Source organism: Hypanus sabinus, chromosome 2 (assembly GCF_030144855.1).
Source record: "Hypanus sabinus isolate sHypSab1 chromosome 2, sHypSab1.hap1, whole genome shotgun sequence".
In the NCBI taxonomy this organism is placed as follows: domain Eukaryota; kingdom Metazoa; phylum Chordata; class Chondrichthyes; order Myliobatiformes; family Dasyatidae; genus Hypanus; species Hypanus sabinus.
Window position 1 is genome coordinate 52,233,792 of NC_082707.1, and position 24,081 is coordinate 52,257,872.

The 24,081-nt window shown below is 40.8% G+C and overlaps 1 protein-coding gene across 5 annotated transcripts in view; it reads left to right on the forward strand.

The window, feature by feature from the left end:
• Positions 1–1,045: 1,045 nt before the first annotated feature.
• Positions 1,046–24,081, forward strand: part of LOC132378784 (guanine nucleotide-binding protein subunit beta-4) — a 46,173-nt gene continuing 23,137 nt past the window's right edge. For 2 of the 5 annotated variants that reach the window (XM_059945983.1, XM_059945973.1), the window contains exons 1-3: positions 1,046–1,243; positions 1,506–1,767; positions 18,509–18,635. The gene's annotated coding sequence lies outside the window, so the exon portion shown is untranslated. Of the gene's footprint in view, positions 1,244–1,432; positions 1,768–18,508; positions 18,636–24,081 lie in introns of those variants that run through there. The other 3 variants (XM_059945953.1, XM_059945992.1, XM_059945962.1) reach the window with 3 other exon arrangements.

Consider the following 24,081-nt stretch of genomic DNA (forward strand, 5'->3'; position numbering starts at 1 on the left):
GTACATCTCGAAAGAACGCTTTTCATCATAAGACGAGTATGTTTTTGGAACACATTGGAAGCGAGGAAAGCATACCACGAAGGAATTATTCGCAATTGGCAAAGGTTTATGAATTGAGGTCAGGACAGGAGAACAACCTATTAACAATCAGATGGAATTCCCGATTCGAGAGATACGAAGAACAACGCGAATCCTGCTCATCTGAGAGGAGAAATATAGGAAAACATTATGTCTTGTTTAAGTTGTAATTATGTGGTAAAATTCTCAAAATAATATTTTATATAAAGGAACTATACCTAAGAATTATTTAATGACAAACTCAGACGACAAGGATAACTGCGATTTTAAGAGAACTTGTTTTTTTTGGAAAAGGCTTGGCTACATTGAAATCCTAGCTAATATTTTACCTGTGTAAAGAACATATCATTGGAAGCTTCCTCTGACGTGTTATCAAATTAGATATCCGCTGCCATAGATCTAATTCAGTGTTAGTACTTCGATAATCACTGATATAATGGCATAAAATGCAGGAAATACATGGCTAGATATTTGAGAGCTTTTGAAATCATTAAACTTTCTATGTTTTCGGGTCGTGGCCAAGTTGCTGTGTATTTCCAGCATTATTCTTGCCTTAGATTTTCAACATTCCGTTTTAACGATGTAAATATATCGCATTTCATCCACGGGAGATAATAGCCCCGTCGTATTTGGTGATAATGTGAGTTAGTTCCATGGTTAGGAATTATAGAACTTTATGGAGCTTTAAAGTAATCCCTGAAGACGTTAGTACTCAGAATTTGCGATGATTGCAGATGAGTGGAGAATTCATTTTCTTTGCAGAACTGAATATAATTGCAGGTTCTCACCCAGGGAAAGCCGCTCGCCCCGCGCCCAGACACTCTCCTCGGGGTTAAACGAGTCGGAACACTGTAGACCCCGGCGCTTCTACGTCAATGCCCCAATCCCCATGGCAACTGCCAATCAGCTATAAGCGCAAATGTCCAAGGGAATCCATCCATTTAGATGTAAACGCAGTTTCAAACGAAAGAAAGTTAACGTGCAAAGTATAACGTCGAGTGGTAATCTCTTTTAATATGTAAGGCAAGCTCCTTTTGCTCTAAATTATTGCTGCCTTCAATTTCCTGCTAAAAGCCATATTTTCCCCTACTGTCCCACAGCAAACGCATTGAGAATCACTGGGATGCTGTTAACACACAACGCGAAAATATTGCAATAAATTCAGGTAAATTCAGGATCATAGTTATACTTTTAATCGTAGATTTTTAAAAAATGTAACTACCTGTGCCACCTCCACCGTTATTCAAAGAACGATGGGCTTACGGCCACAATACTTTCTGTCAGGGAGGGGGAGGAGCGTTGGGCGAGTTTGTGGAAGGGGAGGCGGTCCGCTGTGGGTAAGCGCTCAGGTTTATTATTGCTGAGGCGGTGGCTGGGTGTTTGAGTGTGGCGGACGCAGTGTCGAATCTCCTCTTCCCTTCTGGCAGGGCTGCTGTTGCCAAGGTCCCGGATCCAGGGTGTGGCCGGTAGCGGCAGAGCGAGGCAGCGGCGCCGGAGCCACTGGGGTAGAGGCAATCAGCTGTGGCTGTTGGCGTCCCGTTACTTGCCAGCCAGCCAGCCCCTTGCTGCCGTCTGCCTTTCACCCGGCACCAGGTCGAGGCCATGTGGGCTCACTGAGGGCGGAACACGGGCAAGCGGTGGCTGGAGCGCTGTGGAGGGGCCGGAATCGCGGGAGCGGCTGCTGACCAGGTGCGGGGCGACACTTCACCGGCTTGGGGCACTCGCGGCGACCTCGGGCTTCTCTAACGGGCGGGTGGAAAGACTCAATAAAATGCTGTAAAGAAAATGGGCGTTCACTGAAGGTTTCCCGTGAAAGTGAATGTCGATGTATTTGGGGAGAAATTCCGGCAATTTATAACAGGATAGTCTGACTTTGGAATATTGACAGTCCCACCATTCGTGTAATTAGCAATATCGGAATACGTCCCTATTCTCAATGTTAACGTGTTTGTAGTTTTTCCGAAAAAGAAAAGCCAGTTTTGGCTTGTTTCAGTCTTGAATCTGACGTTCTGCAAATCTAAATCAATGTTAAGTTGGGTATTTTCGTTTTCGGGGGGGGGGGGGGGAATGCAGCGTAACCTGTGTAGGATATAAGCGGGTCAATGAAATAATATTTTGTGTGCATCTTTGATTTTAAAAACATTATTTACTGCACATATGAAATTATTTTTAATTGATATCTTTATCCAAAAACGTACCTTTGAATGGACCAAAGCGCATTTTTTAGAACAGCGCAGTAAGATAGTTGACCATACTTGATCAAATCACATAATGGGGGTTCACATCAGCAGGAAAAAATTTTAGCTTACCATCATTTTTTACTGGATGCTTTATTTTATTGCTCTTTACGATAGCGGCGGAATTGTGAATTAAGTATTAGGATGTATTGGTTCCTAAATACTTATCTATCTATATTTTGTAAGACTGATGAAGTCTTATTCAAATTTCTCGAAATTGCTTCCCAGGTACCATTGACAACTGCTTGATCATTTGATTACATTGGTATCTTTCTGGTTCTGAAATTTAGACGATTTGAGAACAAGTGTTTAGATAAGGATGATTTAAGAATAGACTTGACAAAACGTTGTTATGTTTGCTTTTGTACGTATTAACCTGGATTTATCTTTACTCGTCCAAGGCTTTTGCTCTGTGAACCAGGACCTTGTGGGAATAATCTGTGCGTGATGCAAAGCTTTATTATTAATGGAATTGTATTTAACATACTTCAATTTTTATAAGGTGTATTTGAAGTATTTTAGTGGAATTGATAGAATTTTTCTCTACCGAATAAAAGTTAAATGTTTAAAGTAGATTATTTTCTTGAAAGGTTCTGCTTAAAGTGATGGTTTTCTGATGGATCAGTTCTCTTTCAGTCCCTATTTGTGTGTTTATTTTAGCAATGGTGAGGAGGCTACAGTTGCATGTAACCTGGATAAATTTGCCTCCCAGAGTTTCAAATCCATTCACTTCTAAGTATAGTTATGTGGTTGTTGTATTTGTTTGGCTTGACTGTGGTCAAAGCATCAACAGAAATTGAGGGTGTAGGCAGAATGCATGTAGATTGTTTTGGTTTTCTAAGACATTGGTTCTACAGCACTAGCACATCAGACTTGCCTTTGCCTCCTGCCATTTTGAATGGTGAGTTCCAAGCCTGCACCACTTTTAAGGTGGAAGATTTTCCCTTTGCTCCCATCTGATCTTTCTACCAAAGCTATCTTTAAGATTTCCTCTCAGATAATGACGTCTTTCCTTGAGGGAAATGGTGCCACTGTCCTCTATAGTTGAGAGATCCTCAAACTCTGTGGACCCCTTCATATTAACCATTGAGATAAGGACTTTGTAGTGTTCTTTCTAGCTGCATACAGCAGAAATTGGCTAGAGGAAAGACATTAAATCTGAATTGATACAATTGAGTGAGTAATTTGCTGTTATAGTGAAGCAAAGTTACCGTACTTCTGTTAAATTCATTTTGGAAGGCGAGATAACCAAAAATTGTGACGAACAGGAATATAGAGGATGCTTCAGTTGTGTTTTTGCCTTTGCAAGATTAGGGTGGAAATTTCAATAGCCAGTGTTGTGTTAATGTGGCTAATGAAAGTTCAGTGCTGGAGTCAGAGGCCCATCCCAAGAAATGAGTAGACAGTATTAGCTTATTCAGAGAATTAAAGGCTTGTTGCATCGTGAGTGATCCTTTCCTTCAACTGAGCATAAATAATCTCAATCGTTTGTGGAATTGTGCCTATTATATCATCTTCAACATTCTTCGCTCTTTTTTTTAAAAAAAAAGCAATTGTTAGCCGAGGATCTCTGTATAACTTTGTATTTTCCTGCAAAATGTTCACCTGTTGTTAATTCAACCTTAATCAGAAGAGTTGGATGATTGCAAAATAGAAAATGATGTTCTGCCCCCCCCCCACATATTTACTTAAAGCTAAGTGGCGTAGAACATTAAAAAATTGTATTTAATTAAGTTTTTATTTGGTATATTTTTCATTAAAAACTTGTTTCCCCCTTCAGCAGAAGTAATTACAGAAAATTATTTACAATTCTGCACTCAGCAGTCTTATCAAGCGTAACTTAGTGCAGTAATATTATCAATGATGATACACTGGTTAGGAAGCAATTATGGAAAAGGAATTGGGTTGATTATATTAAATGTGTCCTTGTTATTTTCAGCATTTTGCAATTAATTTCATAATTTTTATATTTTGCTCTCATAGCATTGTGGCACTGTAACACTGGCTGTTACTCCTTTTTATAACAAAATGATGCTTGTGTAATTCCACTGCTTGGACGGAACAGTCGGTGAGGTCTTTCTGTAATAAATCAATGTACAGTCCCGTAGAAAGATGGCAATAAATACAAAATGTAAAGTGTTCATTACTTGTGCAATAGCAATATTAATATTGTGTTAACAAATGCACTTATTAAAACAGCCAAACTTTTAGCTCTACTGTAGAATTCTCTATTATTGTGAGTTAAATCAGTAGTTGGCAAAATGAAACAGTGGTTCCAAATATAAAAAGCTAGGCTGGAGATTCTCAGCAAGTTGAACAGCATCTAAGTTTAGGCCTATCTTTGATCAGATTTAGAATGTTTTAAATTGTAGAGAAAAGGATGGAGTGGAGAGAATGAAGTAATGCACTCTGATTGGGTGGGAACCAGGAAATTTAGAAGACATGTTTCCATTGTCTGGGGATGACGTAAGTTAATTGTATTTGACGTGCATAGAGGTGGTGTTAATAATGAGATGTGTTAAGAGTATTGGGGGAGAAAGGTAATTTGACAATGCCAGAACTGAGATGCAGAATAAAGCAGTTCTGGAGAAAAGAATTAAAAGAGAATGCTGGAAATAGAAGGTTGGGTAACATCTTTGGAGAGAAGAGAACTGAGTTAATGTTACAGTTTGATCTTGAAACAGAACTGAATATTTCTTGCACAGCTGTGAACGACTGGATATCTGAAAGTGCTGCAATATACAGGTGTAGACGAAGTGCAGTTCCATTATGTGGTGGACTTTATTGGAACAGTTTTTGAGGCCAATGAGGGGTTCAGATTTGGAGTGAAATGGAGAATTCAAGTGATAATCAACTGGAAGCTCAGGGTTGCTATTTTGAAATGACCAGTGATCTGTGAAATGGCCACCTCATGTTTGTTTGGTTTTTCCAACTTGTTCTGACAAGAACTGTTACATCAAGTCAAATTATGTAATTGGAAAATACAACCTATTGCCAATAAAAGGCATAATTAAAAGGCGTGAGAAAATATTCTCTACTGTTTAGTTAAAATTGATTGTGGTTTCATAGAACATAGAACTGTACAGTGTAAGAGCAGGTCCTTGGATCCAGTGGGCACAATGACAATCTAGCTAATCACTCTTGGCTGCACAGCACCTGTATCCTTCTGTTCCTTGCCTGATCATGCTCTTTTTCAACATGTTTTTGTTTAACAATGTCTCAATGTTGTGATGAAGAACAATAGAGGAAAACGTGCAAGTCTGCAACATAAAATGATTCAATTTTTTGTTAAGCAGTTTTACTGTAATTCAATTTGTTGCTTCAGTACTTGGGCTGAAAAATTGTATGGTAACATACAAATGTTTAAACAGGTGCAGGAATCGGGCAAACTTGATTGCAACATTTCCGCCTGTCACGCTGACTTTTCACTCTCTGTAAAGTTCTAAGTATTATGGAATGCAATGTCAAATCAACAACAGTGAAGCGGTGAATAGTCCTGGATGTGTCACAACTGTATTAAGGAAATTTTTTACACCAAGCTACAGCGAGACTGTGTTCTATATTGAATGGGTATTGAAGTTGTATTGAAACCAAAGATTGTGAACTTGGCCAAAGGAATTAAGAAGTGCGTTAAAAGAAAGTAGCAGAGTTTTAGGGAGGGTATTCCAGAATTTGGATGAGATTTTTTGGTTGTAGTTGAGACTACCAGTAATACCAGCAAGAGCAGAGTTGGAGTAGCACAGAGGAGCAAGGCCATGGAGGTATTTTATTGCAGAGATGAGGACCATATATTTGAGGTCTCATTGAAGCCAATGTGAGGCGGAGAAAACAGATGGGCGAATAGGGCATGGTGTAATTGGCATTTTTATTTATTTAGAGATACAGTGTGGAGCACGCCCTTCCTGACCCACACACCATCCAGCAACCCACCTTTGTAATGTTAGCCAAATCACAGGGAAATTTATGATGACCAATCAACCTGCTAACCAGTCTTTGGAAAGTGGGAGGAAACCAGAGCACCTGCAGGAAACCCATGCACTTGTAGGAAGGATGCACAAACTTCTTACAGCTATCGTTGAAATTGAAATCGGAACTCTGATGTGCCAAGGTATAATAATGTTGCACTCGGTGCTACACTACCATGGTGCCCCCACCCCCCCCCCCCATACCTCGGGATGTGGCTGTCATTGTTAATTAACTGAAGCCTATGCAGTGTGGAAGACTGGCTGGTAGAGTATTGAGAATAGTTGAGTCCAGGATAAATTGCAGCAGAGTTTCAACAGGCTAGGGCAGAAGAGATGCTCGATGCTAGAAAGATGCACAGTTAACTTGGAGTGGAAAGAAGTGTTCTTGTGAAAGGATGTTGGATTGGAACTTGAGCTCAGTATTAAATAGGAACACAGAGCATCTTTTAGCTGCATACACTGGCTAAGGAATGAAACCAGATGAGTACAGCTTCTGTCAGGAATGGCATTTCAGCTTTTCTACTTCGTATAGTCAGGAAATGTAAGTTCATCCATCAAAGCAGAGGTTCCAAGTTCTTTTTCTGCATCTTGCATTAGTGATCATCTGTTTCTGCCCTATTTCTAGAACTTGCAATACTGTTCAAAAGTCTTAGCCTCATAGTTAAAAAAAAATGTGAATTGAAGATTTCAAAATAATGAAATGAAAAGTTTCTAAATATCAAAATATTTACTATAAAAGAGCAGTAAACATTTAAAAAAAATCAATATTTATTGTGACCATCCTTTTGCCTTCAAAACTGTTGTGCATTTTTATAAGAAAATCGGATGGTAGCATCTTTGAGAATTTACCACATTTCTTCTGCAGACTTCGGCTGACTTGCTTTGTCTCTCCAGGTAATCCAAGATGGCCTGTCAAGGTCATACAATTTGTTGCAGAAGTCCTTGTTCTCCTTTTCGCTAAAGATAGTTCTTTATGACTTTGGCCATGTGTTTAGGATCATTATCATGCTGCAGAATGAAGTTGGGACCGATCAGACGCCTCCTTGAAAGTATTATGTGATGGATGAGAATTTGCTTGTACTTAGCACTGAGAATTCCATTAATTCTGACCAGATCACCAACTGCATTAGGAGAAATGCAGTCCCAAACCTGTAGGGAACTTCACTGTTAGCTGCAGACACTCATCCATGTCGCGCTGTCCAGCTCTTCTATGGGCAAATTGCCTCCTGTTTGAGCAAAAAATTTCAAATTTTGCTCGTCAGTCCAAAGTACTTGCTGCCATTGTTCAACACCCTAGTGTTTTGTGTGCAGGTGAGTCTCTTAGCTTTGTTTTCACTTTGGAGGAATTGCTTTTTAGCAGCAACTCTTCTATGAAGACCACTTCTGAAGAGACGTGTCTGGACTGTAGAAGGGTGTACTTGGGTTCCAGTGGTTTCTGCTTAGTTCAGAGCTGATAGTAATGTTGGACTTCTTCCAATTTAGAAGGGACGTCAGTTTGATATATCTGTAATCTGCTGCACCACTGTGTTTCTGATCCTTAACCTTGTCCTGTGTGCCATGAAACTTCTGCTTGGGAGAGATCTTGCTGATGTAGGATGACCACCTTGTGTCATGTTGCTGTGCTCACTCTTGCCACGATTTGAAGGTTAAGCTGTCACATCTGCTCTGCCACACCCTCACCTTTTAGTTTGGATGTCCTTTGCCCAGTTTGATCCCTTCTACACATTTGTTTCAGTTAATCAGTTTAGTTCATTCAACTCATTATGTCATTGATCATTAGCACCTATTTGTTATTTTTGTTTAATCATGCGCTGGGCTAAATACATACAAAATAATCAAGTTTTTAATTTGAAAAATGCTCTATTAATGTTACTTTATTTAACAAAACATAAAAAATTTCTCTAACGTTTTTGGGAAATGAATATATGAAAATTAAAATTTGCTCTTTCCTACTGACACACTAATGTAGAAATCAAAAATAAACATCTAAAGCAAAATTGATATAAAAATTCAGAGGTGCCTAAGACTTTTGCACAGTACTACAAAATGAGCTTTTATAAATGCCTTCCTGCCATCTCCTATCTTTTTAAAGTAACCATATAAGGCCTGACACTGTTTTTCCAGCCACTTCTTCCTCCTACATCCTATCCACCCTTTGGGTCCTTCTCAGGCAAGCAGCGTAGCTGTGTGACGAGGCAAAAAAGAGCGTGAGAAATTAGAAAATTAAACTGGAAATAATCTTCACCAATAGATTATATTTCAATTTATAATATCAAATTGCTCATCATAGACTGTGCACAGGGCAGATCCCGAATGAACTTGACTTTTTTATATTAAAACTTGCAGAATTATTTTATATGCTTTGTAGATTGAATTTACGTTGACTTGTGTTTCAAGTTTGGTTATATTGTTGACTTATGTTTCAAATTTAGTTATGTTGTGAAGCACAATGTTTCAGAGAATCTGAAAGTAAGTTTCAACTGTAGTCCATTTGTTAGAAGATATAACAATATTCAAACAAAGTTCAAAGTACAGTTATTATGGAAGTATATACAGTCAGTCCTCCTTATCCACGGGTTCCGCATGCGTAGATTTAACCAACCGCGGACCAGGAAAACCTGGAAGTTGAGCATTTTTCACCTTGCGTCTTGTTCATTCGCGACGTGTTATGAGCGAGAGGGAGGAGTTTAAGGCTAGTAAGGGATGACTGGCTAGCTATGTAAAGCACTACAGCCTCAAGAACTTAAAGATCACAGGAGAATCGGGATCGGCTAATGCCGAGGTGGCATCAGCATTCCCAGAAGAGCTACGATGATTGTGTCTGTACTGAACGTGTGCAGACTTTGTTTCTTGTCATTATTCCCTAAACAATACAGTGTAACAACTATTTACGTAGCATTTACATTGTATTATAAGTATTCTAGAGATTATTTAAAGTATACAGGAGGATGTGCGTATGTTATATGCAAATACTACAGCATTTTATATATGGGATTTGAGCATCTGTGTTATTTGGTATCTGCGGGGGCGGGGGGGGGGGGTCCCGGAACAATCCCCCACGGATAAGGAGGCCAACTACACTCAAAAACTTCTATAGTTGTACCATGGAGAGCATTCTGAGAGGTTGCATCGCTGTCTGGTATGGCGGGGCTACTGCACAGGACCAAAAGCTGCAGAAGGTTGTAAATCTAGTCAGCTCCATCTTGGGCATTAACCTACAAAGTACCCAGGACATCTTTAGGGAGCGGTTTCTCAGAAAGGCAGTGTCCATTATCAAGGACGTCCAGCACCCAGGGCATGTCCTTTTCTCACTGTTACCATCAGGTCGAAGGTACAGAAGCCTGAAAGCACACACTCAGCAATTCAGCAACAGCTTTTTCCCCTCTGCCATCTGATTCCTAAATGGACATTGAATCTTTGGACACTACCTCACTTTTTTTTAGTATACAGTATTTGTTTTTGCACGTTTTAAAAAATCTTTTCAATATATGTAATTGATTATTGATTTTATTTTTTCTGTCTCTGCTGGATTATGTATTGCATTTAACTGCTGCTGCTAAGTTAACAAATTTCACGTCACATGCCAGCGATAATAAACCTGATTCTGACATTACACAACCTTGTGATTCGTATCCTAAAAGGCAGCCACGAAACACAAGCACCCCCCCCAAAAAAAAAGAGCAAATAGCATTTCTGGACTGAAGTCTGCAAAGGGAATCCCATATTCACTGCATCTTAGCAGCACTGGGATAAAATAGTTATTTGTTCATGTTAATGCAAGACAAATATTCTTTGACATCTGCCAAAAAAGTGTCAGGGATATATAACACATTAAAATACACCATTTAATTGCAGTTACTGATTTTTGAAAAGATAGGGTTCTAAGGCTAATGTTTGAAATTTATTGAATATGGGATTCCTTTTGTGGACTTCAGTCCAGAAATGCTATTTGCTCTTTTTTGGTTGGGGGAGGCTTTTGTTTCGTGGCTGCCTTTTAGGATATGAATCTCAAGGTTGTGTAATGTCAGAATCAGAATCTGCTTTATTCTTTTCCTTGTAGTGTTGAAATTGTTTGTATAAAATATTGTACCAGAAAGTAATTTGCCATATATATCTGATCTTCCAGCAGTAAAATAAAATTACACTTTTCTCACACCATACTTTGGCATTGTCCCTCTCCGACTTGTCTTAAATGTCAGTCTTTTCTATATCTAATAAAGTTATATTCTTTGTATTTTACAATGTTATCTTGATTGACTATTTACATCTGACTTGAGGTGCTCTTTGAAATGATAATAGAAATGAAACCACCATAATTACTCATGGGTAAGCTCACTTTTCAGAAATTGGTTGTGCTCAATTCAGTCTTTACCTTTTTAAAAAAAATACAAATTAAGTGCCCAATGCCGAGAATAGACTACAGAATGGAAATTAAATAAAACCACATTAGAAAACGTATTTATGAAATACTGTCATATAGATGTACACCAGCAATTCTAATGAAATTGAAATATAAATTTATTATCTGAGGTTTTTCATTTAATTTATTTGCTTTGTGTAGTGACAAATGAATTTATAAATAGTAGATAATTTGTAGTTTGAATTCTTCTGGAAGACTGGAGAATCATTTTACTTCAAACTATATGGAAATCGTTCAGAACACATTGCATCAGATGCTGGGCAAATAGTTGTTGGTTTATAATTGTGCTCTTAAATCTAAAAAAAATTGCAATATTAAAGGGTTAAAAGCTTTATTTTAGTCACCACCCTCTGACTAAAGAAATTTCTCATCCTCTGTTCTAAAAGGACATCACTTTATTCTGAGGCTGTGCCCTCTGCTGGTATACTCCCCCTACTATAAGAAACATCTTTTCCACGTCCACTCCATCTAGGCCTTTCAATATTTAAAAAGTTTCAATGAGATCCCTCCTTATTCAATTCCAGCAAGTATAAACCCATCAAACACTTCTTGTATGTTAACCCTTTCATTCCTGGAATTATTCTCGTGAACCTCCTCTGGAACTTCTCCAATGCCAGCACTTATTTACTTAGCTAAGGGGCCCAGAACGGCTCTCAACACCAAGTGTGGTCTAGAGTTCATCCTGTAAAATAGCTCTGTACTTAATCCCTACTCTTTGGAAGGAGGACAATCTTATTAACCATAATGAATTGTAAAGGGGAGCTCATACTACCCTAAGAAATGAACTAGAAAGCTACTCAGTTACATCAAAACTGCTACATTGGATAAAATCATACGGATTCCCAGTATCAACCTAGACAATGGAATTAGACAAGGCAAAGTTGTTCCAGCTTTATTACCTTTGCAGAGGTCTCCATGCCGATATTGATGGATTGAATCATACTTGTAGAATTAGACCATAAAGACAATATGTTGGATGCATCATTTGCTGTATCTCACCAGCAGGTCAGATTCGACATTCCAGAATCCATGAAGTGTCCTAACATCAGATCGAACATGGGAGTGGGAGCCACCATCTGCTGGTGCATTGATGGTCCTGCATGCTGCTGAAGTACTGGATGCTCCTTGAGTATTGGAAGAAGCAAGAACACAAATTGTACTCTGCAGTTTTGCAAACTATCACACCATCGTCTATGTTTTGATATCACTGTAACTGGTTAACTGGGTATTGTTCCTGAAGAACAAAGCTAGATGGAAGATAGAGAATGAACCAACTTGGAATAAATCCTCTTTGATTTTTGTTTTTGGTCTTCTGTCTGTTGCAGATTATCTGCAGATGATAGAAATGACCACTGTATAGTCATTGTAGAGAAAAAATTCTGCCTTTATACACATCTTCTGTTGAGTAGTGTGGAACTCCAATTGTGCTAAATGGAATAATCTCTGAATAGAATGGCATTTTGACATGAAGCATCCAGGAGGTACTGCGGATCACTAGTAGTCAAAATGTGCACCACCTTAATTTGCTATCTTGCGATGGTTTATTGATGATTGTTGAACTTGAGTTAGGGGATCAATGCAGTCCAGAATGGCATACTGGAAAAGCAACAGGATACATGAAAGTTGGGTGGCAACTTTGTGATCAAATGTGCACATGCTTGTCACATCTAATTGTGAATAATTTGTAGACAGTTAACAGAAGATGGCCCCCAGAACATTCCTGATCTAGTCTAATAGTGATGCTCAACATGAGAGTAGGGAAGATCAACCATAGGCTGATTTGGCTTGGCTTTTCTCTGACAACCTGATTAATACAGAAACCAGTCACTCTTCAGAAAATTTAACTTCCAGATGGCATGACCACTCTGTGGAATCAGAATCAGGTTTAATATCACTGGTATTTGTCATGAAATTCTTTGTTTTTGTGGTAGGAGCGCATTGCAATACGTAATGAGTAAGTAAGTATGCATGTGTATATATGTGTGTGTATAATTTTTCACTTTGACTTATCTGTGGTCTACACTTTTTAAACAGTTGATTGTAAGCTTTTAAGAAGAGCACCTCATCTGTCTGGATGTGTTGTAATCTGGACGATTGAATTCAGCAGATTAGGATAACTCACTTTCTTTGTCAGAGCTGGTTAGTTCTGCAATAAGGTATTAATTTATAATTTTTTTCTTCATTAGCATGGCATGACCTACAGTGCATTTCAGAGCACTTGCATGTTCCTCTCCTAATCTACCAAACACAACTTTTTCTTTAACAGTTGCTGCCAGGATTGCTTTTTAATTTTTACTAGTTTTGAATTTGAAAAGACCAAATTCAACTGCACTAGATTCAACAAAGGACCAGAAACCATCCTGGATGTTGTTCTGAAGACTAGTGTTCCAGAATTAGTGACACCTCTAGGCATGTTGTTACAATACACTTACAACATTAGTGTTGACCCTAAAGCGTGGAAAATTTTCATCCATCTCCTGTTTATAAAACTAGGACAAATCCAATCCAACTAAGCTCACTGATCACTTTATTTTTGACCTTGAGCAAAGTGATACTCAGCATGCTGTCCTTGACTCAATCATCACAGCTGCCGCTTCTGTGACCTTCCTTTTAGAAGGTCAGAAATGAGAGTGCTTACAAGATTCAATTCTATCTGCCACTCTTCAGCAAGTGAAGCTGTTCACTAGCAAAATAATAGTTCTCCATGGTCTAGATTGGTTGAAGGGCCTGCTTCTGTGCTGTAGTGCTCTATGACTCTTAGATGTCTACACGTCTTGGATCGTGTCCACAGCAATTTGGAGGAAGAGGGAGAACAGCCAGATGTCTGGTACATATTGGGACCAGTGATATGGGAAGGAAAAACAGGGAGGTTCTGAAGAAAGAATTCAGAGGGCCTGTCAGAAAGCAGAGAAGCAGGAGCTCCAGGGTAGTAATTTCTGGATTGCTACCTGTGCCATGCATCAGTGAGGGTAGAAACAGCATGATTTGGCAGACAAATGGTTAACTGAGAAACTGTTGCGGGAGCAGGGCTTCAGATTCTTGGATCACTGTGATTTCTTCTGGGGAGGAGGTATGACCTGTATAAAAGTGAAGAGATACAACTGAACCAGAGGGGGACCAATATTCTCACGCGCAGGTCTGTTAGAGCTGTTGGGGAGGATTTAAATTAATTTGGCAGGGGGATGGGAACTGAGTAAAGGAACTCAGGATAGGATGGATGATTAAAAAGCAAAGCTCGCATGCAGTCAGACTGTCAGGAAAGGCAGGCAGATGATGGGACAAATTGGGGCCAGCAGGGCATTGGGGATGCAGAATCAAAAAGGGTAGCAAATGCAGTACTCATTAGAAAGATGTGACATAGGATTGGAAGGTGTTGAATCCTTGTGGGCTGAGTTAAACTGCAAGGATAAAAGGACCCTGATGGCATTTATGTACAGACCTCCAAATAGTAGCTGGGATGTGGACCATAGATTACAATGGCAAATAGAAAAGGCGTGTCAAAGGGCCGGTGTTATGATGGTCATGGGAGATCTTAGCGTGCAGGTAGATTGGGAAAATCAGGTTGGTGAAGTGATGCACCATCAATAACTGGAGACTGGAAGTGAACGATAGGCTTTATTAACAGCAAAAGGGAGCATGACATCTCAGAGACTGAGGGAGGAGCAGTGCCCCAATCACCTTTATACGGGGGTCTGTGGGAGGAGCCACAGGAGCTGTCAGCAGAGGGGCGTGTCCAGAGAGGTATACGTAGTTTACCACATGATGGATCTTAAGAGAATGAGTTTGCTGAATTCCTCCGAGATGGCTTTTTAGTACAGCTTGTTGTTGAGCCTACTATTGGGTCAGTTAGACTGGAATGGATGTTAATACTGGAGGCGATTAGGGAGGTTAAGGAATCCTGAGAAGCCTGTGATCGCAATATGATTGAGTTCAAATTGAAATTTGACAGGGAGAAAGTAAAGTCTGATGTAGCAGTATTTCAGTGGAGTAAAAGAAATTACAGTGGTATGAGAGGGGAGTTGGGCAAAGTAAATTAGAAGGAGATGCTGGCAGGGATAACAGCATTGCCACAATGGCTTGAATTTCTGGGGAAAATGAGGAAGGTGCAGGATAGATGTATTCCAAAAACAAAGAAATACTCAATACAACCATGGCTGTCAAAGGAAGTCAAAGCTAATGTGAAAACAAAAGAGAAGGCATACAACAAAGTAAAAATTAGCAGGAAGATGGGGGATTGGGAAGCTTTTAAAAACCTACAGAAAGCAACTAAAAGAATCATTAGGAGGGAAAAGATGAAATATGAAAGCAAGCTAGCAAACAATATCAAGGTAGATAGAAAAAGTTTTTTCAAGTAGATTAAAAATGAAAGATGAGAGTGGATATAGGGCTGCTGGAAAATGAGGCCGGAGAAATAATAATAGGGGACAAGGAGATGGCAGATGAACTAAATGAGTGTTTTGCACTAGTCTTCTGACACTAGCAGTCTGCCACAGGTAGTGTGTGAAGGAAGAGAAGTGTGTAGTTACTATTACAAGGGAGAATGCTCAAAAAGCTCAAGTCACCTGGATCAAATGAACTGCACACTCAGGTTCTGATAAAGATGTCTATAGAGACTGTGGGGGCATTAGTAATGATCTTTCAAGAATCATTGGACTCTGGCATGGTTCTGGGGGACTGATAAATTACAAATGTCACTCCACCTTTTAAGGAAGGAGGAGGCAGCAGAAAGGAAATTACAGACCTGTTAGCCTGACCTGAGGGTTGGAAAGATGTTGGAGTCAATTGTCAAGGATGAGATTTTGAGCACTTGCTGACACGGGACAAGATAGGAGAAATTCAGTAGGTTTCCTGATGAATCTGTTGGAATTCTTCGAAGAGATTACATAGGATAGATAGAGGATGCAGCGGATATTGTGTATGTGGATTTTTAGAAGGCCTTTGACAAGGTACGACACATGAGGCTGCTTACTAAGTTAAGAGCCTGTGGTATTACAGGAAAGTTTACTAGGATGGTTCGAGTTTTGGCTGATTGGTACGAGGCAGCAAGTGGAAATAAAAGGATCCTTTTCTGGTTAGCTGCTAGTGACTAGTGGTGTTCCGCAGTGGCCAGTGCTGGGACTGCTTCTTATGCTGTTTGTCAGTGATTTAGATGATGGAATAGTTGACTTTGTTACCAGGTTTACAGATGATATGAGATTGGTGGAGAAGCAGTTAGTGTTGAGGAAATGGGAAGGCTATAGAAGGACATGGATAGATTAGGGAAATGAGCAAAAAAGTGGCAAATGAAATACAATGTTGGAAAATGCATGGTAATGCACTTTGGTAGTAAAAAATAAATGTGCCAACTATTTTCAAAAAGGAGAGAAAATTCAAAAATCTGAGATGCAAAGGGACTTGGGAGTCTTTGTGCATAACACCCTGAAGGTTAATTTGCAGGTTGAGTCGGTGGTGAGGAAGGTAAATGCAATTTCCAGAGGTCTAGAATTTCAGAGCAGGAATGTGATACTGAGGCTTTATAAAGCAGTGGTGGGGCCTCACCTTGAATATTGTGAACAGTTTTGGGCTCCTTATCCAAGAAAGCTGGCATTGGAGAGGGTTCAGAGGAGGTTCACAAGGATGATTCCGGGAATGAAAGGGTTATCATATAGGAATGTTTAATGGCTCTGTACCTGTACTCACTGGAATTTAGAAGGATGAAGGGGGAACTCATTGAAACCTTTTGAATGTTGGAAGGCCTAGAAGGAGGAGATGTGGAAAGGATGTTTCCCATGGTGGGGGAGTCTAGGACAAGAGGACACTGCCTTAGGATAGAGGGGTGTCCATTTAAAACAAAAATGCTTAGAAATTTCTTTAGCCAGAGGGTGGTGAATTTGTGGAATTTGTTACCCCAGGCTGTGGTAGAGGTCAGATCGTTGGGTGTATTTAAGGCAGGGCTTGATAGGTTCTTGATTGGCCATGGCATCAAAGGTTATGGGGAGTGGGCCTGGAAATTGGGGCTGAGGAGAGGGGATTAAAAGGATTAGCCATGCTTGAATGGCGGATCAGACTCAATGGCCAAGTTGCCTAATTTTGCTCCTATGTCTCATGGACCAGTAATGGCCAACCCACTAGACTGTCACATCTAACCACTTCTCCTTGATGTGCTTTGCATTAGCTCTGATCAATTACCCCCATGACATCCTTGAGCAACTGTGATAAAGAAGGCACATGATATACTTATTGCATTGACTATGAGAATCAGGAAATCATGTTGCAGCTGTATAAAACTTCAGTTAGGCTATACTTGAAGTACTTTGTGCAATTCTGGTTTCCTCATTACAGGAAGGATATGGAGGCTTTGGAGCTGTTCCAGGAGCGGCTTAACAGGCTGCTGCCTGGAGTATGGCTCATTGGATGAGAGACTGGACAAATTTCAGTTGTTTTCTCTGAAGTATCAGAGGCTGAGGGGAGAACTGATAGAAGTTTATAGAATTTAGCATAGATAGAGCAGATAGAACCTTTTTCCCCAGAGTAGAAGAGGGCTTTCAGGCAAAAGAGGACAAGTTTTAAAGATCACAAACAAGAGGCAATTTTCAGATGCTGGAACTCCAAGCAACACATGCAAAATGCTGGAGGAACTCAGCAGGCCAGGCAGCATCTATGGATAAAGAATACGGTTGATGTTTCGGGCCGAGACCTTTCAAAGCTTTCCATTTCTTTCTGGATACCAGTTCCCCTCCACCACCACTCTCTGTTTGGAGGACCTTATCCTCACTCTCAATAATTTATTTGGCTCCTCCCATTTCCTTCAAACAAAAGGTGTAGCCACGGGCACTCGCATGGGTCCCAGCTCTGCCTGCCTGTTTGTTGGCTACATGGAACACTATATGTTCCAAGCCTGCACCAGAATCCCTCCCCAACTCTTCCTACACTACATCGACTGTGTTGGTGATGCTTCCTGAACCCATGTGGAGCTCGTCGACTTAATCAACTTTGCTTCCAACTTCCACCTTGCCCTCAAATTCACCTGGTTCATTTCTGACCACCTCCCTCCTTTCTTCTCTGGAGATCGCTTTCCTTCTAATGTCTATTATAAACCCACTGACATTCACAGCTACCTGGACTATACCTCTTTCCACCCTGTTACTTGTAAAAACACTATCCACTTCTCTCAATTCCTCCAACCCTGCCGCATCTGCTCTCAGGTTGAGGCTTTTCATTCCAGAACTAAGGAGATGTCCTTCTCTTTCAAAGAAAGGGGCTTCCCTTCCTCCACCATCAATGCTGCCCTCAACTGCATCTCTAACATTTTGCACACGTCTTTTCTCACCCCATCCTCCCACTATACCACCAGAGATAGGGTTCCTCGGTCCTCACCTGGGACCCCACTAGCCTCCGCATCCTGCACATATTCCTCTGTAACTTCTGCCATCTCCAGCGGGATCCCACTACCAAACACATCTTTCCCTCCCCCCCCCCACCCCCCCGCTTTCTGCAGGGATCGCTGCCTATGTGACTCCCTTGTCCATTCATCCCTCTGTGCTGATCTTCCTCCTGGCACTTACCCTGGCAAGCGGAACTAGAGCTACACCAGCTCCTTCAGTACCATTCAGGCCCCTAACAGTCCTCAAGGTAAAGCAACACTTCACCTGTGAGTCCGTTGAGGTCATCTACTGTATCCATTGCTCCTGATGTGGGCCTCCTATATTTTGGGGTGACCTGGCTCAGATTGGGAGACCAGTTTGCTGAGCATCAATACTCCATCTGCTAGAAAAAAAACAGTATCTCTGTGGCCACACATTTTAATTCCATTTCTCTTTACAATTCAGGCATGACAGTCTATGGCCTCCTCTACTACCACGATGAGGCCACATTCAGGTTGGAGGAGCAACACCTTGTATTCCGTTTGGGTAGCCTCCAACCTGATGGCATGAACATTGATTTCTCAAACTTCAGGTAATGCTCCTCGCCCTCCTTCATCATTCTCCATCCGCTTTTCCCTCTCTCACCTTATCTCCGTACCTGCCCATCACCTCCCTCTGATGCTCCTCCCCATTTTATTTCTTCCATGGCCTTCTGTCCTCTCCTATAAGATTTCCCCTTCTCTTTCATAAATCAACTTCTCAGCCCTTTACTTCACCCCTCCCCCTCCCGGTTTCACCTGTCACCTTCTGGTTTTTCCTCCCTTCCCTCCAATTTCTTACTCTGACTCCTCATCTTGTTGTCCAGTCCTGATGAAGGATCTCGGCCCAAAATGTCAACTGGAGTCTTTTTCCTAGGTGCTGCCTGGCCTGCTGGGTTTTGTGTGTGTGTGTAAGTTTTAAAGATGCTTGGAGCAAGTTTTCTTTTTGGTGGTGTTACCTGGAATGTGCTGCCAGTTGTGGTGGTGGAGTAGATATGCTAATAGTATTTAAGATGCTTTTGGATTGGCATAGGAATATGCCTGGAATGGAAGGATATGGATCATGTGCAGGCAGAGGTGATTAGTTTGTTTTGGCATCATGTTTGATGCAGATGTTGTAGGTCAAAGGACATGTTGCTGTGTTCTCTGCAAAACATGACAAAAGCTGTTGTGGTATATTCCTCTTGTTGCCTTCAGCTTTACCAGGATGCTACACTCAGTTGTCCTCAGTGATGCTGCGGTTGCTATGTAAATTTTGAAGACCAGTGTTGTTAACTCAGAGGTATTGAACTGATGATCGATTTCAGATTTCTCCTGAGATTCCCACCATCAGCTTTAAGGGCATCAAGATAATATCAAGGGCAGCAGACAATATCCAAATGGTGATGTCTAGGGCAGTGAATCTCACCTCATTCTTGACTTGAAGCAGAGGGATACCCGACCTGAATATTGATGAGTAAATGCTTCTTGTGGCACTTGTCAATGTCACCTTCCATCACTTTCCTGCTGATTAACAGCAGTATGGATGGTAATTTGTCAGAATGGATTTATTCTCCTTGGGAAGAAAACAAACCTGGATGATTTTCCACACAGTCAGGAAGAAGCCAATATTGTTATTGTACTTTATCACCTTAAAGATGAGGTGTAAAACAATCCGGAACCTAGTCCTTCAGTACTACTGCCAAGATTTTATCTACTGTTGTCTCCTGTGCAATCAGCTGTTCCTTGCTATCATGTGGAATGAATATATTTTTCTTAAAACTGGCTTCTTGTGATGGCGAGGATCTCGGGAAGTTTATCCAGATCATCCATTTTGACGGTTGGCTGATTATATTCGTGTATGTCTCACCTGCAGCACTCCCAGCATAGTTGGCATTCTCTTCCCTCGGTAGACGCAGTGGCTCGGTCACTGGTACATTCGTGACTCATTGAATGTTGGACCAGGTTTGAAGGGCTGGATAGCATTCTCCTGTTTGTGTTATGCTCCTGTATAATTGGGGTTTATGGTCTCAAAGTAGGTGGCTGGCTGTTAGTTCAGGTGAGCAATGCCTTTAATGAATGTTGAATTTTCATTAAAGATATTGTGGTAGTGGTACTGAAGTAAAATATCATTCTTGATTTTACTGAATGGTATCATAGGCAGTAGGAGTGAAATGTTATAATGATAGGTTTTTATTTTTTTCACAAAAGTTAAATCTCTAGAAAGTAAGAAAGATGCAATCCTGGAGTACTTGTAACTCCCTTGTGAAGTAACATTGTATGATATATTCCTAATCTGTCTCTCTTCAGAAGTTAGGTCCAAGATATTGAATTCATAAAGATCCAGTGGTTTGTTTCTGCTGGCTTGTATATTTTAGGAATTGTTTCCTGTCTTTCCATCTAGTTCTGTCATGTGCTGCTTTTAGCTGGGAAGTACTTCATAAAGTGTGAAGGTGAAAGTACAGGTAACTGAAGGACTATGATTAAAGTAGGAAGTTATGTTATTTTGAGGCCCTGAATGTATTGCCTTTAAATGGCCATAATTGAATATACCTTTTCACTTAAAAGCTTTGGAGGAATTTATGACATTTTCTAAAAATATTATTGGGCAATTGAACTTTTCAGTATTCTGCTTAGAAGTGCAAGGTGGAGTTTGAAATAACCTGCACTTATGCTTTCAAAATATCAACAATTTACAAAACACAAAGTACACTGCAGATGCTGTGGTCAAATCAAGACGTACAAAAAAGCTGGATGAACTCAGCAGGTTGGGCAGCATCCGTTGAAAGAAGTAGTCAACGTTTCGGATCGAGACCCTTCGTCAGGACTAAAGGAGGGGGGCAGGGGCCCTATAAAGAAGGTGGGGGGAGGGTGGAAAACCAATCAGAGGAAAGATCAAGGGGTGGGGGAGGGGAAGCAGGGAGGGGATAGGCAGGAGAGGTGAAGAAGGAATCCAAGGGGAAAGCACTATGGGAAGTAGAAGAAGGCAGAGTCATGAGAGGTGATAGGCAGCTAGAAGAGGAGACAGAGTGAAGGTGGGATGGGGGAAGGGAGAGGGAGTGAATTTCCGGAAGTTGGAGAATTCGATGTTCGTACCAAGGGGCTGGAGACTACCCAGACGGTATATGAGATGTTGTTCCTCCAACTGAAGTTTGGCCTCATGAAATTCACAATTTACAAAGCTGTTTTATGAACCTTTTGCAGCAGAACTGCATGATTGTTAACAACGAATATACCTTAATTTTAGAAGTTTACATGACTAGCTTGATTTTTTTAAAATGGTTTTTCTCCCAGGTTAAGTAAATAGGTGGTAAATGAGGAACCAATGGGGAAATGTAAGATTCTCCTCATTGGATTAATGTGATCTGTCACTCCTTCTGTAAATGACTTTGGACACAAAATGCGTAATAATCCAAGAATGTTTACTTGGTAATATTCGAGGGTCTAATGGGTGTAGATTAGCAGTGGACGCTGTGAATCATTCTGCATTCCAGAGTATTTTGTAAACCATGTGAATGTGGGCTTTCATGGCCTGATATTGGCAAGTCTGAGGGTATTGTTTTCATGTGTTGTCCAAACAAAGTAAAAACCTCCCATTATGCCTCAGTTATTTGTTATAATTATTGCTGCTGGAAAAAAGTAGTTGCATCATAACTTTAACAGTAGTGGTGTCATATTGTCATGAACATAGGAGCAATGCCACATTATTTACTAAAAAGGTGGAAATGAAACTTAAATATTGTGACTTAATGGACTTCATACAGATTAGTGACATGCACTGTAAGACAAAACTGATGGGAGAAGCTGAGCTGGCGCTAATATTGAACCTTTTTCCATAATTAGAAATGATGTTATATTTGAGTACTAGTTTGCCTCATTATGGTAAAGCTGAGAGACAGTCATGAAAAGGAAAATCCCATGCCATGTGATCATTTCGTGTCTTTCAGAAATCTGATAAGGCTGAGCCACCTGCTGTATTTTTAACCTGTAAAACAAAACAGGACTCCAGATAGAATGTAAATGTTGATTTAAGTATTTAGCATTTATCTTCACAACTGACCTATTTGAACTTAAAATGGTGAGTACTAAAACAGGTCAACATATAACTAAATGAAATTAAAAATCATAAAAGTAGGCATTTGATCCAGTCTGAAAGATTGGAGAAAGTGTAGTGTAGGCCATTTGCTTGTACCTTCAATAGCTTCCTTGTTCCTGAGAATTTTCATTTGGACTGGATGAGGAAAAATTAATGTATTTCAAGTCTGAATCACAATGGGGAAAGAGTTAAAAAAAAATGAAATATATAACCAGGAATGAGAAGTATATTTTATGGAGAACTAGCATGGCTTCAAAGCAAATGGTTTAATTATATTAGATTTATCAAAGTGGTAGAAGAAGGTCTGATGGACATTGCCTACCTCGACCTTCTATGTAATTGTGAGGCTTTGGTGCGGCAGAAATGTGCTTATGTGATCTATATGTAGCATTATCCAAAGCTCAATATCTATTGGTCTGATCGCTAAGGTCACAGGGCCTGGTGATTTGTCAAAATAATAAGTAGCTACAACATTCATTAATTTTTGTTGAAAGCTTAATAGATGTATATCAACACAACACAAAATGCCTCAGGAACTCAGGCTAGGCAGAATCTCTGGAAAAGAGTACAGTTGATGTTTAGGGCCAAGAGCCTTCAGCAGGACTGGAGAGAAAAAAGATGAGTCAGAATTAAAAGGTGAGGGGAGGAAGAAACACAAGGTGATAGGTGATATAGGGAGGAGGAAGGGTGAAGTAAAGAGCTGGTGAAAGAGAAGGGCAAATCTGATAGGAGAGGAGCATCGGAGGGAAGCGATGGGTAGGCAAGGAGCTGAGGTGGGAGAGGGAAAAGCGGATGGAGAATAGTGGGGGGGGGGGCGGGCATTCCAGTTCAAAAAATCGATGTTCAGGCCATCAGGTTGGAAGCTACCCTGATGGAATATCAGGTGTTGCTTCTCCAACCTGTGTGGCCTCATCACAACAGTAGAGGAGGCTGTAGATTGACATGTTGGAATGGGAATGCCAAGTGGAATTAAAATGGGTGGTCACTGGGAGATCTTGCTTTCTCTGACGGATAGAGTGTAAGTGCTTGGTGAAGCGGTCTCCCAATCTGTGCCAAGTCTCACTGATATACGGGAGGCCACACCAGGAACACTGGAAACAGTAGATGACCCCAACAGATTCACAAATGAAGTGTTGCCTCACCTGGCAGGACTGTTTGGGAACCTGAATTATAGTGAGGGAGGAGGTCTAAGGTCAGGTATAGCACTTGTTCCACTTGCAAAGTTAAGTACCAGGAGAGAGATCAGTGCAGAGGGATGAATGGACAAGAGAGTGGTATAGGGATCCCTACAGAAAGCAGTAAGTGAAGGAGGGAGGAAAAGGTGTACTTAGTGGCTGGATCCTGTTGAAAATGGCAGAAATGAAAATGAAGTTCCAGAGAATTATGCGCTGGTCGCAGAGGCTGGTGGGGTGGTGGGTGAGGACAAGAGGAACCCTATCCAAGGTAGGGTGGTGGGAGGATGGGGTGAGAGCAGACATGCGTTGAGGGTAACGTTGATGGAGGAGGAAGAGGGGAAGCTTTTTTTTTGAACCTACGCTCTGTCCACCAGAAAAAGTGGGATCTTGGAGTGGCCACCCATCTTAATTCCACTTCCCGTTCCCATTCCGACATTCTAGTCCATGCTGTTTCTGCTGTTGCGATGAGGCCCCACTCATGTTGGAAGAACAGCACTTAATTCAGTCTGTGTAGCCTCCAACCTGATGGGATGAGCATTGATTTTTCAAACTTCCAGTAATGGTGCCAACCCCACCCCCTTTTACCTCTCTCACATTATCTCCTTGCCTACCCATTGCTTCCCTGTGGTGCTCCTCCTTTTCGTCTGTGGCCTTCTGTCCTCTCCTATCAGACTACGCCTTCTCCAGCCCCATATCTCGTCTCACTAATCAACTTCCCAGCTCTCACTTCACTCTTCCCCTTCCCAGTTT